At 39.9% G+C, this 17,749-nt stretch overlaps 1 protein-coding gene and 1 pseudogene across 2 annotated transcripts in view; both read right to left on the bottom strand.

The window, feature by feature from the left end:
* CREB3L2 (cAMP responsive element binding protein 3 like 2) overlaps positions 1 to 15,711 on the bottom strand; it is a 205,512-nt gene extending 189,801 nt beyond the window's left edge. Inside the window, exons 1-2 of the mRNA XM_019750571.3 lie at positions 15,581 to 15,711; positions 14,793 to 14,836 (exon numbers count right to left, since the gene is read on the bottom strand). The gene's annotated coding sequence lies outside the window, so the exon portion shown is untranslated. The remainder of the gene's footprint in view (positions 1 to 14,792; positions 14,837 to 15,580) is intronic.
* LOC109457240 (large ribosomal subunit protein uL1 pseudogene) overlaps positions 15,180 to 17,749 on the bottom strand; it is a 38,607-nt pseudogene continuing 36,037 nt past the window's right edge. The window contains exons 3-4 of the transcript XR_016021915.1: positions 16,659 to 16,771; positions 15,180 to 16,083 (exon numbers count right to left, since the gene is read on the bottom strand). The product of XR_016021915.1 is annotated as a large ribosomal subunit protein uL1 pseudogene (transcript). The remainder of the gene's footprint in view (positions 16,084 to 16,658; positions 16,772 to 17,749) is intronic.

The following is a 17,749-nucleotide window of genomic DNA, read 5'->3' as shown; positions in this document are numbered from 1 at the left end:
CATTGCTTTCCTTTATTAAACCAGAATGGACTTTCATAAGAGAAATAACATAACCCACAGCAACTGAAATAAAATAGATAAAATAAAGAGATGATGAAGATGAAAGGAAAGCAGGCATTACCAAAGAAATCAGAACAAATGGAACAGAAGCAAAATCAAAGTTATAACACCAAGAAAGAAATCCTATCAAAAGAAAACAGATAATGGGCTGTGAATGAGCCCCATGTAGTGGGGGAGGGAGTTGTGAACAGAGAGCAAGGCTCATACCTACCTCGGGAATAGTTTTAAATTCCAAACACAAAGGCAGCAGGGACTCAGCCTGCGGTTTCTGTTAAAGAATTTATGAGGTTCCTTAGCCCCTTCATCAAGCACCTAATAACAGCCACCTATACCTGAAAACTCGCCTGCTTCCCTCACACACCATCATCAGACACATAATAAAAGAAGAGCCTTGGGCTTCAGGAAACACCAGACAATGACAGAGTTCTGTGGAAATCAAAAAATATTACCTTTGATTTCATCAGACTGACAATAATGATAGAAATGTACGCTACAGGTATATTTAATAAGAAGCTTGATGAAATCCAAAATGTTGGCCTGGCCGTTATCTTTCTCAGTAAAAATGAGAAAGGGTTGACTGAAGAATGTTTACATCCTGGTGATAACCACTGGGAAGGGGAAGGGGAAGGAAGAGAAGGAAAGGGGAAGGGGAAGGAAGAGAAGGGAAGGGGAAGGGGAAGGAAGAGAAGGGAAAGGAAGGAAGGAAAGGGAGGGAACGGATGGGAATGGGAAGGGAAGGGAGGGAAGGGTTTCGATTCACTTTGGAGGTGTCTTTTCTCTCAGAAAGGAGGGAAGGGAGGGGAGGGGAAGGGAAAGAAAGGGGGAAGGGAAGGGAAGGGAAGGGAAGGGAAGGGAAGGGAAGGGAAGGGAAGGGAAGGGAAGGGAAGGGAAGGGAAGGGAAGGGAAGGGAAGGGAAGGGAAAGACTGGTGACATAGATCCTCTCCTTGACCAAACTTTAGTGAGGCTCCTCTAAGCCTTCTGTTCAACTGCATCTGCTTACCTTGAACTTTCTATATCCATCTTTGCATTGCTCAATTTTAGCAAGAATCCTGTTTGTTCAGTTCAGTGAAGAATTACCCTGCCTCTTAGTAATTTTCCATCCACCAACACCCTCAACTCTGCTCACTCTGCTTCTTGGCTATAAATCCCCATTTTTCCTTATTGTATTTAAAGCCGAACCCAATCTATCTTTCTCCCCTACTGCTCTAACCCTTATAGCTGTTGGGATAGTCTTATGTCTTTAACAGATGTTAAATTAATTAAACAAAGAAACCATTAGGAAGAAGTAGCTTTAATGCCTTAGTAGCCTAGTAATTGGACCAAAACCTAACCCTAACCTCAAGGTTAAGAATTCAAGACTGGCATGGCCAGATGGCTCAGTTGGTTAGAGCATGCACTCTGAACAAAGAAGGTTGCTGGTTCGAGTCCCACATAGGCCAGTGAGCTGCACTTTCCACAACTAGATTAAAGGACAATGACTTGGAGATGATGGGCCCTGGAGAAACACACTGTTCACCAATATTCCCCAATAAAATTATTGTTAAAAAATTAGCAAAGGAACTGAATTGACCAATCAGAGAAAAGAAATACACACACACAAAAAAAATTTCAAAACCTAAGGACAACCAATCACAGTTAACTAGCCTTTTCTAAATAGGCAAATGCTTAAGCTATTGACAATCAGATAATTTCCTTTCTTTGTGTCCACATCTTTCCTATAAAAGTCTTTGCCCTAGCTCCTGCCAGTAGGGTGCTCCTGACCACTTTGGTTTGGGCACTGCTTGATTCTACTCTATTTCTATTCAAATCAATCAAGTCTTTAAAATTGAATATGCCTTAGTTTATCTTGTAACACAAGTATCATGAATAATTGTTTCTTTGACACTAGGTAGGTCACACATATTTCCAATTGAATATGTGAATTGAATATGTTGGGGAGGAAGAATTTTCTTCTACCCTACAAAGGTTCTTTCAGCTGGTCTAATAAGCAAATCAACATGAGATGAATTAACAGCAGAAAAACAAATTTAATTTCATATGTACAGGAACCCCAAATACATAAGAGGTTCAAAGGCAGAAAGGGAAAATAAGGTACATAAGCCATCTGAAGCCAAGAATTGGATAGGAGCCTGGGGCTTCGGAGCGGAGAAAGGTAATTCACAGGATGATCGGACGAACAGATGTTAAGCAATTAGATGTTTGCCCTGACTTACAGATGGGTCATAAAGATTTATTTCTGGTCATAACTCTTATTAGGGGCAAAGCCCTCAATTTACAATCTTTAACGGAGAGGTAAAAGTCTATCTTGAGCCCACAGGGTCTTGATTGACTTTAGCTCAAAATAATCATGCGAAAGTGGCACAGCCTGGGGATGCCTAGTCTGAACCCCTTCAGATATATATTTGCCTCTGCTCCTTCAGCAACTTCACTAGCGATAATGCAGTCATGTGCTGCTTACCGAAAGGACATATTCTGAGAAATACATCGTTAGGCAATTTCGCCATCGTGCAGACACCATCAAGTGCCTTTACACAAACCTAGATGCTAGAGCCTACTGCATACTCAGGCTATGTGAGGTACCACCATCGCATTTGCGGTACATCATTGACCGAAACATTGTTATGCAGCCCATGACTACAGTAAAGCAGCAGGACTCACCCATGTCTCTATCCATCCTGACCACACCCGCATTATACGGAACTAGTTTTGTTACCTTCTTGCGTATCCTTTTAACGTGCCTTACTGTGATGAATAATTTCTTTGTATTCCTCATTTTATATACGTATATCTCTAGGATAACTCCTCATACGTAGGAGCTTCAGGTCAGAGAGTAAATGAATTTATACTTTGGATAGACATTACCAAATGGTCCTACATAGGGATTCTAACATTTTGTAATCACAACAACAATGTACGAAAGTGACTATTTCCCCACAACTTCACCTACAGAATGTATTGTAAAATTTTTAGACTTTTGCTAATCTGACAAGTGAAAATGGTATATTCAGTTTTAATTTGCATTTATCTAACTATACACGAGATTTAACATCTTTGAATAAATATTTCCGCATTTCTATTTCTTTTCTGTGAAATTACTTTCCATGTCCTTTGCCCTTATTTCTACTAAGTAATTTTTTTCTCATTGATTTGTGTGTGCATCAATGTATTGAGAGATCTATACTTCTGAAAAAGAGTTTGGAAACTAAATAATATTCTTGGGGATAGAGAAAAAAGACACGTGGGGTATAAAGGTGGAAGGGTTCCAAAGGCTAGTGCCTCCTTTTCCCCCCACAACAGATCAATAAATAATACCTAAAACTCCTAAGTTAAGGAATAGTATTATAGCGATTTTACAGTTATTTTAAAATATGGAAATACCAGTAGACAACAGTAGAATAAATTAAAAATGGCTTCATCAGAAGAGTGTGGGATAGGGGTAGAGCAGAACTAAGGCAGAAGATGACCATTTTTTAGTACAAGATTTAAAAATGATCTGAATGATAAAAATATATTTTTTTAAAGAGTAATGTTTGCATATTGTGTTTTTGTACATACAAAATCCTCTTCCTAGGTTTACTGATAGCTATTGAGAAGGAAGATTTTATACTATCACAAAATCTCAAATCCCTGATCTAAGCGTTTTTTTCCCCAGAGTGTTACAAAACTCAAGTCAATAAAGAAATATACCTGGGGTGGATGAGAGGTGGTTGGGAAAATAGATGAAGGTGGTCAAAGGGTACAAACCTTCAGTTATAGAGAAAAAAATTCTAGGGATCTAATGTACAACATGATGATTATAACTAACAATACTGTTTTATATTGAAAGTTACTAGGAGAGTAAATCTTAAGTTCTCAACACACACACACACAATGATAACTATGTGATGTGATGGATGTTAACTAACATTGGGGTAATCATTTTGCAATATATACATATATCAAATCATCACATTCTACACTTTAAACTTACAATGTGATGAGTCAATTATATTAATATCTCAGTAAAACTAAGGAAAAAAGAAAGGTATCTCACAGATCCAACTATAAATACAGCATGAAGCCTCTTTCTTCCACGGTTCTGAATCACAGCATGCAACCCTTCCATGAACTTTTTTCATCTTACTTCTAACCCTCTGTATTACTTTGCTAGAACTGCTGTAACAAGTACTACCATGTTTCCCCCAAAATAAGACCGGGTCTTATATTAATTTTTGCTCCAAAAGACACATTAGGGCTTATGTTCAGGGATGTCATCCTGAAAAACCATGCTAGGGCTTATTCTCCGGTTAGGTCTTATTTTCAGGGAAACACGGTATGAACTGGATAGTTTAAAACAATAGCAATTTGTCTCATAGACAACAAGGAGGCTAGAAAGCCTAAATCAAGGTGTCAGCAAGGCTCTTGGGGAGGATGTTTCCTGAGCTCTTCCTACTTTCTGGAAGTTGCTAGCAACCCTTGGCCTCTTTGGCTTCGAGATGGATCAGTCCAACCTCTGTCTTCACGCTCCTGTGTTGTTCCCTCTGTGTGTCTTTCTGTGTCTAAATTTCCCTCCCTTTATAAGAGCACAGTCATTGGTTGGGCCTACTCTAAGCCAGTATATCCTCATTTTATCTTCATTACATCTGCAAAGACCCTTGTTTCCACATAAGGTCGCATTTACGGGTACCAGGCTTAGGACTTGAACATATCTTTTGGGGAGACACAATTCAAGCCACAACACATTCCCAGCTAATTGTGCTGTTTATTTTAATGTGTTTTTCCCTCTCTTTCTCTCTAGACTTCACCTTGGCCCTGATTCTCTGAAGCCAAATTTGGCTTCTCTCAGCAATGAAACTGCTTCAGGAATCAGCTCTTTGAATACCCTGATCCAAACCTATCTGACCCAGGAAGATTGTACACTCCACTGGGCTAATCTAGTTCCTCCAAGTGGGAACTCTACAATACTTGTTAGTTGCCAATTGGATTTAATATGTAAATGATATTAAGATCCCAGCATAAAAAATAGAAATAATGATGACACTGAGAGAGTACAGAGTGTGAAATCAGAAAATCTGAGTTCCATTTCCAATATAGATACTTAAACAACCAGGACCAACCCAAGTCTTTTAAATTCCAGTATCATGTTCTTTCTTTCATTTCATGGCTGGAGGCTCTACCTGTGACCCAAATCCAATTCTCACACCAAGTGCAGTGTTAGATTGCACTGAATGCAACAACATTATTGAAATGGTGAGAAGGAAGAGGAGAAAAGAAGGAGAAGGAAGAAGGAAATGAAACAGGAGAAAGAGGAGGAAATGGCAAAATACAATATCCACAAAATCTATTTTAATGATTGTTAAACAAATACACAGAAAAATTCCCAAGGGCAAACTGTCTCTCGGAGCTTCCCTAAAGATGAATGGAAAGAAGACCTTGGCAGATACAGCACATGCTTCACGCTATTTCCGTTACGGGGTGAGTCATACATACTGGGTAGTGAATTTCTCAGGCTTTCAAATTTCAATGGCAGGCCAGAGTGCAAGGCATTCATTTGAGCATGGATGTGTTCTCCTGATGTTCATAAAAAGAGTCCATTGTGTTATGATTAGGTCATGCTTGACCCACCTCAGGAATGTTTTCAGAGCGACAGCATATTTATTTCTCAGAGATGTCACAAGGTTCAAGAAAGCCTGATGAGCGTCCTTACAAAAGCCCTTGTGATCCTGAAAGGGCGAAGGCAAATCCTCCCCCTCCTTTGTAGGCGGCTGTTATTGCTACTCCATCTGTACTTGGGCAATGACGCCCACCTTTCCATTCTAAACATAGGAAGACAGAGTAATTAATAGAACCAAGTCGCACTGAAAGAAAATCCTGCTTTTTGTTATCTTGCTTCAGAATAATGCCACCGTGCTTCACGTGTGTTTTAAACAAAAATATTAGACTAGAATTTAAGCTGAACACTAGTGATAAAATGCCACTTTTTTTCCTCAACCTATCATAATTCCTCAATAAACATGTAAATTTTAACTTCAAAATTTACATCTAAGATTATTTGTGCATGTGGATTGTCCTTTTGGACAGAACCACTGCATGCAGTGGTACCACAACTCTTTGATGCCAAAATCAGCAAATCAGGTGTCCTGAACCTGACCCAGTGCTCATGAATCAGTTTGGATTTGTGATTAACGCATGAAAGTTAATTATTCCCCCTTAGATTTGTAGCTTTGAAGGAACATCAGGTGAAAGACTTTGGATAAGACAGAGAGAGACAAATCTGGGATCGCTTAGGGATCGTTAACTGAAGAAGAGGAACTGGGTGTTCTTCCCACTCAAACATCAAGTTACAAAGACTGAGATTTTTCCTGAAACAGCTAACAAAACAGAAAATTTACATTTAACACCATCAATTCGCATTTTAATGTTTCTTCATAAGAATTCTTTTAGACAACAAGTGTAATGAAATAACATGGCAATTGAGCTAAAGAGAAACCTAGGTAGGGCTGCTTTCTTTTAAAGTAATCTTTCCTTTCTGGGAAGGCACATTGCTCTACACAGAGCAGTACGTACCAAAAGAAGTACTAACATCATCCTTGGTTTCAGACTAATCAATAAAAAAAATTTCAAATTCTCCAATCAAACGAGATTCCCAAGGATTGATGCTGGCACTGTTTTGTTAAACAGTGATTACAAAATTAACTGTTAAACATAAAGGAAACTTCATTTAAAATGGAGTCCAGAAGCCCTGAAAGGGGGAGCTCTCATGCAGTGTCACCCAGACCCCAAACAGAGGGACATACCCCAAACAGCAGGAGGAAAGAACTTTCTCCTTGCCCAGCAAAACACCTCAATCATCGCCTAAACCTCTTTAGCTGGTTGCCTTCAGGTTTGGGCTCCTGGTTACAATCCAGCCAATGAGAAACGGCCATACTCAGCCAATAAGAAGCCATTACCACTCTGAACTCTTCCGAAGAACCCCACCCAACTTTCTCTTTTTCCCTTCTAAAAGCAAGCCCCTCTCTTCTGTTACCCTGACTATGGTTCACCTTAATTTGCTTGTCCTGAATTGCATTTCCTCTGCTCTTCCCAAATAAACCCATTTTGCTGGTAAAATAACCAGCTCTTTTGTTTCCTAAGGTCAGCAAAACTCATTGGAATATAATGTAAAAAGTTAAGTGAGATACCACCACGGGAAAAGTTGGGTATTGGGGCTATTTTTTTCCAGTGTCAGGTTTTTCCCATACATCTCCATTCGATCAAAACACACCACTGGGCATTTAGTTAAAAAGAAAAGGTAAATGAGGGATGAAGGCGGAAGCACTAATTAATTCTGTTTAATTTCACTTTCTCTATGTACATTAAAGGAATGGGGGGGTGGGACAATGAAAGACTAAAAATAAATTAGACTGGAATAGTCAGAAAGGTGATGGTTGGGGGTGGGATTTGCTAATTGAGCACGTGTCAGCTTAGGGAGCACAGAGCAGCGCTAGGCTCCCCTTGTAGGAGATGCTGCCTGCCTCCATCCAACGTTCCCAGCAGGCAAAAATGTCCTTTATATTGATTGCTCCTATCAATCTGCCTCATTGACAACCTGTGTCATTCCCAGCACCTGTTAACTAGTTAATAATTCTGCACCCAATTCATGTGTGTACGTGTGTGTTGGGAGGACAGAGGTGGTTGGGTTCCCACACCACCAAGCAATTCTGACACCAGCTGGGCGTCCTACAACTCAACTCAGTTTTGACACCATCAACCCAGAGACAGCATTAGATCCCACAGACTCAGTCCCACAAGACTACCTACACTTCAGACGCCAGTCAAGTCAGGTTGTCACCTGTGCTTCTGACTGACCTATAGATTGGAGATTCCCACAACCCGCTCCTTGGATTCAATGAATTTGCTAGAGTGGCTCTCAGGACTCAGGAAACCAGTTTACTTACTAGATTACCAGTTTATTACAAAAGGATATAACTCAGGAACATCCAGATAGAAGAGATGCATAGGACAATGTATAGGCCTCTCCAGGCATATCACTCTCCCAACAACCTCCACATGTTCACCAAGCTGGAAGCTCTCGGAACCTCTCCTTTTGGGTTTTTATGGAGGCTTCATTACACTGGTATGACTGCTTAACTCTTTGGCCATTGGTGATTGATTCAACCTCCAGCCCCTCTAATCACACAGTTGGTTGCCCTGGCAACCAGCCTCATCCTTGGTGACCTAGGAGCTTTCCATAAGTCACCTCATTAACATAAAGAGCTCATTACTTAGGAACTTCTAGGGTTTCAGGTGCTCTGGGACAGAAATGGAGACAAAGACCAAATATATATTTCTCACTATAAATCACAAATGATACCAACGAAACTGTCTTGTCCCATGTTGGTTCACATGAGAAACGGTTTCCCCCTTTTTCACCCCACACACAGACAGAGGGCAGGGAGAGACAGAGGCAGATTGGTAGGTAGCTGGGAACTTACCAGGCTTGTCTTGGGTGCCACAAGACTAATGCATCTCCACCCATGCCCACCAGAATCATAAAATTTATACAGAGGCCTTAACGGGCTTCAGTTAGTGAGGTTCAGTCCGGTGTACTAACCCACAGGTCTCAACACCACCTTCCTCACTCAAGGCTGCCTTTTTAAAAATGGCTCCCACAGCATGGATGGTGGGCGGGAAGGTACGTTCCACAGATGGGGAGGGGCTGAGGAGCCTCCAAGTACCCGGATCCACCTGGTGGGTCAAATCCTCACCAGGACCTCATCCCACATCCCACCACCTTCAAATTAATATACTCACTGCTCTCCTCCTACCCTTGGCTTTTCCTGGGCTGTGGCGAGTGCCAGTCTCCTCACAGAGGAGGAACCAGGACCATACCTGTGGAACATACAAGCTGTACCCATTTTAAAATGCTAACGAGGAAAAGAAAGTGTGGAAATAGGTTTAGAATTAGGTTTGAAAAGAGAAAAATTTCCATTAGTGACCTTACTCTCAATCACAGGATGTTTAACCTGGAGGGGAACTTGGCGAGGAGGAAACTGTGGTTCAGAGGGCGGAAGTGGCATGTTGGAGGTCACACTGGGTGAGCTGTAGAATCGGGGTGAGCACCCATGTCTCTAACCTACTTGTCCACTAGTCTCCATCACTCCTTCCTCTCTCCTGGTGACTCCCTGAATCTTAATCCAAGTCCCTTCTTGGTTTTAAAGGAAGAAAATTTAACCTGTCTCCTACTTGTTTAATTCAGTGTTAAAAGCCCACCAAAATCGTGTCCAGCTCTTTAAATTTAACTGTTAGAATAAAAAGAAATAAAACAGTGGAGACCCACGCAGTGACCCACGTCCATGCCTGGATAGGTACTCCCTGAGAAAATTGTGCTCACCTGTCCCAGGATATTTAACAAGAAACTTTTTGTGTCTTTTGGCAGGAGTCACACATAACCACTGCATTCTTGGCCTCTGTTTCACTGAGATGGAAACCACGGGTGTGTGCTCCGTTCTGCAGATGGGCGGCAGTCCCTTGTCTGATCCTCTGGTGGATCCAGTGGCCTATAGCAGCTGCAGGGGCCATAGGCTTGCTTGTCCCAGGTATGCTAGGTTTGGTAGGGGCCCTTATTATGTGCACCTGTCTGGGTGACCAACACTTCGCCTTCCCACTGGACTGGTTTTTGCCATAGATCTTGTCCCCTCACCGGGTTTCCTCTGATAGTCCAGTCTGCTTTTTGTCATTTCCCTGACCATATGGCTAGGTCATAGGACATGGCCCAGAAATCCGTGAACATGTAGCATGAAGGAGATTTAAAGAGAGCCTGCATGGCTACCCACACAGCTGCCTGCTCTGCTCATTGGGTCTCTCAGTCTTATCCTTGGCTGGGGATGATGTATCCATCTTGAGGATATATGACAGCTACAGCCCAGGGAACCCCGTCAGGTTCTAATTCATCCACCTGTGAAGCAGGCCACATCTGCTGCAGGAACCTCCTCTAAACATGGTCCAGAAAAAGCCTGCTTCCAGCATTCGATGGCCTCGTATCTTGTCTGGACCAAAAAATTCCAACAACAACCAGGTCCTCTACCTTTGAATGAGAGCTTCTCAAAGGACCGTGAGCTAACAATTATATTTTACTTCCTTCTCTTCTCTCTCTCTCTCTCTCTCTCTCTCTCTCTCTCTCTCTATATATATATATATATATATATATATATATATATATATATATATATATTCCATACATTTCATTCCATATTGTTGTTTTTTTAAATGTTGAAAACAGTCATGATAATCTCTGTACAGCAAATAAGAGCAATAAAAGAGACACATAAGCTGGTGGCAAATGGGGGTAGGGGGTGGGTAGTAGTATTGCTGAAGTGCCCCAGAAACCATTTCTGACCCCAGTTCAGAATTTGAAAAATGTGGTACATCATGCTCTACTGGCTAATAATTATAAATAGTTTGTTTATATTAACTTCTTGAGAAAAGGTCTTTTGCTTTTCTAATCTTTAAAGTGGCATATGAGACAAAAAATACAACTACGGGTGAAATTCTTCGCAGGTATTTGTCTAAGCGCTCATTTCTGCATACACTGTTTCAGTGCTCCTCACGATAATTGTGGCATTTTTGACCCCATTTGACAGATGAGGAAACAGAGCCTCAGGGAGATTAAGTCAGCTGACTATTGCCACTCGTCCTCAATGTCAGGCACCCAGAAACAGAACCAAAGGTTTTGATGCACAGTCCTCAGTGCCTTCGCTTTCTCCCTTCCTTGGTCACTTAATTTACATTTCAACACCGTTATGTTTATATTTTAACACTACATGGGGCATTAGACCTAGTAGAATTTCCCAGGAGCCCCAGATCCTCTTTGGACTTAAGCCAAATAGCTCAGCTCAAGACAGCCGGATGTCATCTCACCCTGGCTCTTGGAATGCCTACAAGACGTTGGCCAGACAAATTAAAAGACCCCAACCAGACCAGGACAATAAACACAACAGTGAGGAGGAGGAGGAAATGGTCCCCTCCCCCTTTTGTTTTACATTCATTCATTCATGCTCCGTATTCATTTACCCAAATACTTTCCAGTGGAGAAGGAAATCAAGTAAATATAATATTCATTGCCTGTCCCCAAGGCGTTTGCAATCTATCCAGGGAGTTCATGTATATACAACATTTATTAGCAGTGTCTTCTACTTTTAGAATGGAATTTTATTAGACATGTGGATTATAATATTTTTAAAACAGTTTTCTCAACGCTATTTATTGAACAATCTTGTGATGCTATCTTAAACTAAATTTGCCTTTATCTGAACTTGATTCATTTTCATTAACACATGGTATTCCAGTGTATGTAAATGTACCTCAGTTTCTATATCTGTTCTATTCAGGCTGGCAATTTGGGTTGTTTCTAGTTTGGGGCTCTTAGAATATAATCCAGCCCCTCCCCTTCTGTTGCAGTGCGATGTTAGGGTATGCTCTCCTCATGGCTCCCTCATGGCCATTGTGAAATGTTGAGTGTGAGTATTTCACATTATTTTGCCAGTAATCATATAGCTTCTCGAGTGGTCTGGTTCCCCAACCCAGGCTCCCCCACCCACCCAGACGCCCAAGAACACTGGCCACAATGGCAGGAAATGTGTCACCAATGAAGGTAACCACTAGGGACCTTGAATCAGAGTGTGGCTAGGGAACGTGAGGAAGAGCAAACCCATGTGAGCTGTTTTTGCACAAGGAGACAGAAGACTTCCGGCAGTTGTCAGGGAAACCCTTAGCATACACCTCACCTAGCTGCTCGGAAGACCGGCTCCAGACTTCCCAGTCGCATTAACCCTTAACCTCAGTCCTGAACACTTTCCACTGGGCTTTTATGTCACTACCCTGCATCCGCAGAGACCACACTTCCATGTCCCAGCCTAGTTTGTCAGCAAACCTAATTTGCCTCACCAAAGAGCTCTCCTCTGGACTATCTAGTGTCCCAAGGCCACTGGAAAATTCATTTAAAGGGCCAGTTTGCCCTTGGGGAGAACCTGATGATTGAAAGATTGCATTCGACCTAATAATTGGAAGACATATAGCTTGGAAGTAATGATTTAAATTTGTCATGGCAGAAATATAATATTCAGGTATAATAAGTATAATTGATTATAAAATAACATTTCTTTGATCTTTGATCAATTGCTGTTCATAATGTAGGCTTGCAGAAAAAAATGAAAGGCTAAAATTGTTTGAATTGATTGTTACAGAGTACATTTTTAATATACTTTGCCAACTAATATATCAATTAGGGAGTATCATAAAATTTAAAACAAAATTCCCTATTGGTACTAGGGCACTAAGTAAAGTTAACATCTCATATTGTAATTCATATCATCAGCTATGTATTTATTGTACTAGAAAGGTATTGTTCAGTTTCCAATTTAGATCTCTGAGGTCTTTCATTATGACATGAATCACTATACAATAACTAATATTCATTTACCAATAAGAATTCAGAAGGCAGTATTTCACAGACATAAATTAGAGAACAATAATAATTGTCCCCAATATATTTTATAGGAAGTTTCTTTATTATGAAATTTTCACCTGTATAAAATAACTGCCATTAAGATTTAGAGTGTGTAACATGAATACTATGTTTACTTTATTTGTATTTTTAAATAAAATCAGACTTAGAAATTGCAAAAATGGTATAAAACTTTTCTGGATACACTTCACCCACCTTCCCCTAATGTTAATAATAAGACAGGAGGATTGTAATGGTGGTACTAAATCTTCTATTTTGAGATTTGAACCTCTGGTATAATTCAATTTAACAAGTGTAATTTAGCTTGGGACTTTTTGAAAGTTTTCTTTCTTTTCTTTGCCTACTTTTTCTCCCGCCAAACCTTAATGGTGCTGTTTACTACACATTTACTATGCAGATCAGTTTCAATGGTTCTGTTTACTTCAGCCCAGTGCTGGCCCTGTGATTTGGGAGAGGTTTTGCATCGATATGGAATCCATTCCTGGCTCCAACTTAAATCTATATAACATATGCAAAAGTTGTGGTAATCCGTTTTAGCGCACCTTCCCCCACCTTAACGAATAAAGCTGAACTCAATAGAAGATTCCATTACAGGCCAAAGCAATTTACATCCTGGTTAAAAAATATAAAACTTCAGATGAACCAAAGACTCGAGGCAGTAGATTCCAGCAGACTCTGCCCAGCCAACCTTCCTCTTACTTTGATAAATCTTCCTTCTGTATTTCTACCTGCCTCACGAATTCTTTCACAACCCATCCACAACATTTAACATCTTACATAACCATTATACAATGATCAAAACCAGGACTGACACCGATACAATACTATTAACTAATCTAAAGATTTCATTCAAATATTATCAATTGTCCTACTAATGTCTTTCTTCTGGTGAAGAAAAAAAAAAAAATCCAACCCAGGGTCCCACATTTCATTAATTGTCATGCCTCCTCAGTCTCTTCCAATGTGGAACAGACTGTTTTGTTGGGGGTTTTTTGTTTGTTTTGTTTTGTTTTTTTCCATGACTGGCAGTTTTGTAGATACTTGCCAGTTATTTTATGGAATGTCCCACAGTGGAGGGTTGTGGTATAATAATGTGTTTGGTCTTTGTCCCCAGTTCCTGCCACTGAGCTGCTAAAACTTGGGAATTCTTGAGTGATAGAGATATCTTTGTTAGGCTAATGAGGTTATTCCTAACCCTGAACAGCTTCAGGATGGGGGCTGGTTGCCCCAACACCAACCATGTGATAGAAAGGACTTTCAGTCTCTGTGGAAGGGAGAGGGGCTGGAGACTGAGTTCAATCAAAATGGCCGATGATTTCATCTACCATGCCAACACAATGAAACCTTGATAAAAACTCTTGAACAGCAAGGTTTGGGGAGCTTCTGGGTTGGTGAACACATCAATGTGCTGGGAGAGTGGCACACCTGGAGAAGGCACGGAATCTCTGCATTCCCCTCACCCCATTTGGCTCTTCCTGAGTTATATCCTTTACAATAAAAATATAATTACAAGTATAGCACTTTTCTGAGTTCTGTGAGCCATTCTAGACAATTATCAAACCTGAGGAGGAAGGGGTGGTTGTGGGAACCCCAAAATTTGTGGTTCGCTGGGCAGAAGTGTGGTGCCTTGGGGACACCCAAGAATTGCAGCTGGTGTGTGAAGTGGGGGCAGTCTTGTGAGACTGAACCCCTTAACCTCCAGGATCTGTGCTGACTCCAGATAGTTAGTGTTAGAATTGAATTGTCGAACACCCAGCTGGTGTCACAAAATTGATCTTGGAAAATGACACACTGGGTTATCTAATGTCTCCTTATGATCGATTCAGGCTATGGTTTGGGGTAAGGATACCACAGAAGTGATATCCCTCTCGGCACATGATATTGGTATGTCTCATTACTGGGAATATTCACTTTAATCACTTGGCTAAGGTTGTGTCTGCCAGGTTTCTACACTGTACAGTTCTCTTTTCCCCAAACCTATTACTTTTAAATGTTCCAAATTCTAATATAAATACGAAGTAACTTGTAACTTCTTCCCAGATGTCAGAAATAATTTTGTTTTAATTACCAGTATAAGAAAATAAAAATCCATTAGAGAAAAATGAAAGAAATGGTTTGCGTAATTGAAGAAATTTTTAGAGACAATAGATGAAATGCAGGAAGGAAAAAAGAAAAAGACCTCAGATTTACTACATTCAGCAGAATGTAGTACTGAAATATCACAGATAGGACAGGATATGAATTTACCTTCTATCTCCATATCGATCATAATTGATGAATTTTCATTTAAACTGGAAGAGAAAAAAACAAAGATTCCATTAAACCCAATGTATTTTCTGTGAATGCAGAAATATTTAAAGAAAACTTGTTGATATCTATCAACCTCAAGTTATAGATAATAAGTGTGGGGGAACATTACACACCAATTCTTCCAAATGATTAAAAATATTACAAAAACTTTGTACTTCAAAAAAAAAAAAAAAAAACTTTGTACTTCAAGAGTCTGTATTTTGTCTATGTCAAAGTCTTTGGGAATGGAAAAAAAATAGATGAAGATTGATTGACAACGGTACAAAGATTGACAGCATTTATTACATGCTCTTAGTAAACATGAAGAAAATTAAATGCATTTGAACAATGGTGTTAGGCATTTAAAATCAAACTGTGGTTTTAAAATATAGCTATAATTATTAATGCTACAGTGTAGAAACTATATGAAAGTAAGATAAAATATCATGTTTAATTGTGAAGCACCGTATGGAAGATTCATTTTTGGTGCGACAATTCAGATTATCCAAGAACTTTATGAGCATAATGGGTGTTTTTTTTATTTTGCTTTATTTTTTTAGCACTATGATTTATGAAGCTGTGCAGGCACTGGGGCTTTCCCACGTGCTCTTGATACATAAAGCCTGGATGTTCTGCCAGTTCTTTTTGAACAATGACACCAGGAAATTGACGGCCAAGTGGATGTTGGACACAAGCTCGTCATTCATCATCATCACGTGGCCAACGGACACTGCCAGACACAGTACCTTCTTCATCTGGAACTTGATGGTGGATTTCACTGCCTTGACCTTGGCTACCATGTTCTTATTGTGGGTCAGCAAGGAAGGGAACTTGCCGGCCTTATTCAGGCCTGGGCCCAGGATGTGTGAGATCTGCTTGATCAGAGACTCTGAAGCCAAAAAAAGCATCATATATCTTGGCCAACTTTTTGAACAGTTTCTTATTCTTGTTGAGTTTCTTCAGAGCCTCCGTGTCCACGTGGGGGGGCGTCCACAGCCTCGGCCTCGTCACAGTGCTGCTGGCCTCCCCAAATACGTATGGAGAATTTGGGGAGAGGCGTGGATTTAAGCCTGACGGTGCCCAAGAAATGTTTGTCCTTCAGAGGGTCATAGTTCTTCAAGTTGATCGGAGGCATCACCGGCTCCAAAACCTTCCTGTGCATGCGGTGGTTTCTGTGCAGGACTTCCCGCTGCCCCCTATAGACCGTGTCCCGTGTCCCGGGAGACTTTGCTCGTCATGTTGCCTTATGCTGCAAAAACCAGGACAGAGCATGAATTTTCTGCATCTGGCAGAAACCACGACAAAGGATAACATTAAGTGCAAAACATTTTCTCAGGTACAAACATCAACAGCAAATCATATATTATTTGCATAAGGTAAGAAGTGCTAAATATTACTCCTTTTAGATACAACTCCTGATACAAGCTATGTAGAGGAGATTATCATTATTAAGGTTTTTGGATTTCAAAAAGGCAAACATGTCTGCAGGTGACCATTTTGTGGGAGTTTGTTCAGTAGATGACATGACTAGGAAAGGCTGTATGTATTTTTAATAATGTTGACTATTGACGCCCCCACAAAAAGTACCAAAATAACATGTTGGTCAAGCATTGCTAAGTGTATTAGACTTAGAGCAGCAAGAGGGACCACCTCGTCAATAGAGACTTAGTGTCTCAGCAGGGGAAATCTTTGGGGTCTGCGCCCAGGTAACTGAATGCAAGTCCTTCAAGGCAGGGAACTGGTGGGGATTGGGCAAAATTTGTGACATAATAGTTTAGGGCTGGTGAACAAAGCAAGTCTTGAAACAAGTCTGGATGAACTCACTCTTCTCTTCATAAGTAAGATGTTCCTCCAGGTAAATATACAGTTTTCTTGATAAAACTGTTTACCACAATGAGGCACCAGTTTGCCTTGATAAATTGGGTTGCAGGAACTTCCTGAAACAAATGATGAAGTTATTTATTGGTTTGCAATCTTATCTTCCTGGGCTAGAATTTCCTGGGGAAAAACAGTTAAGCTATATTGACACAGGTAATATCAATTCTCAGTAGATTGCCTACAAAAACTGAATCCAGACAAAATAATCTGAAGGACTTGGGGTATGACACCACCACAAATACACATGGAAAATATAAGGAATCACAGCAGCAAATCCCTGAAAATAATTATAAAACATTCTATAATCCTTTCTATTCTTTTTAACTTGATAGAAAACATGCAACAACTCTTTTGGCATCAATGTTGTAGTTTACTGGAAACAACTTAAGGAAAGAGAAATTTGAAGCCATTTTGGAAAAAAATGATGAGAAAGTCAAGTTGAAGCTATCATGACACGGGAAACATTTAAAAGAATGCAATGCTCTGTTAGACACTATTGCGATGTTAATTGTTATATTTTCTGTAACACAAGTCACAGGTATAGTTTTGAAAAATCATCATTTTTACATTTATTTGTTCAGCACCAACTTGGCATATCAGCTTCAATAAAATGGATGTCAAATGCAAAATCATACAGGAACAAAAATTCAATGTACATCATGCACATAAAAGCATCAAAGGAATTAATACATTCCCTGAAAACAATTAGAGCAATAATGTTTATGAAAAATAGATAGATACTAAACAAATTGCAGAGTCTCTTGATGTTGATCTAGTGGCAATACCAAAAAAACAACAACAAAAAAAGAGTAAGAAGTTTCAGTTCAACTGAGAATCCCATCTATGATCTGAAACTAAATTTCAAATTCAATTTTCTTTTTTCTATACTGAGATACAATAATGTCATCTTCAAATGAAAGTTTTAAAATACAGAAAGAATATAATGGTCTTTCAGTGTTATAAATGGCAAATTTAATTTAAAGAATTCCAATGAACATGAACTGTTGCAACTATGGAAACACTAGCAGTTGAAATTG

Source organism: Rhinolophus sinicus, chromosome 8, assembly GCF_057876585.1.
Source record: "Rhinolophus sinicus isolate RSI-liver-muscle chromosome 8, RSI-T2T, whole genome shotgun sequence".
Classification (NCBI taxonomy): domain Eukaryota; kingdom Metazoa; phylum Chordata; class Mammalia; order Chiroptera; family Rhinolophidae; genus Rhinolophus; species Rhinolophus sinicus.
This window is presented reverse-complemented; position numbering and strand designations above follow the sequence as displayed.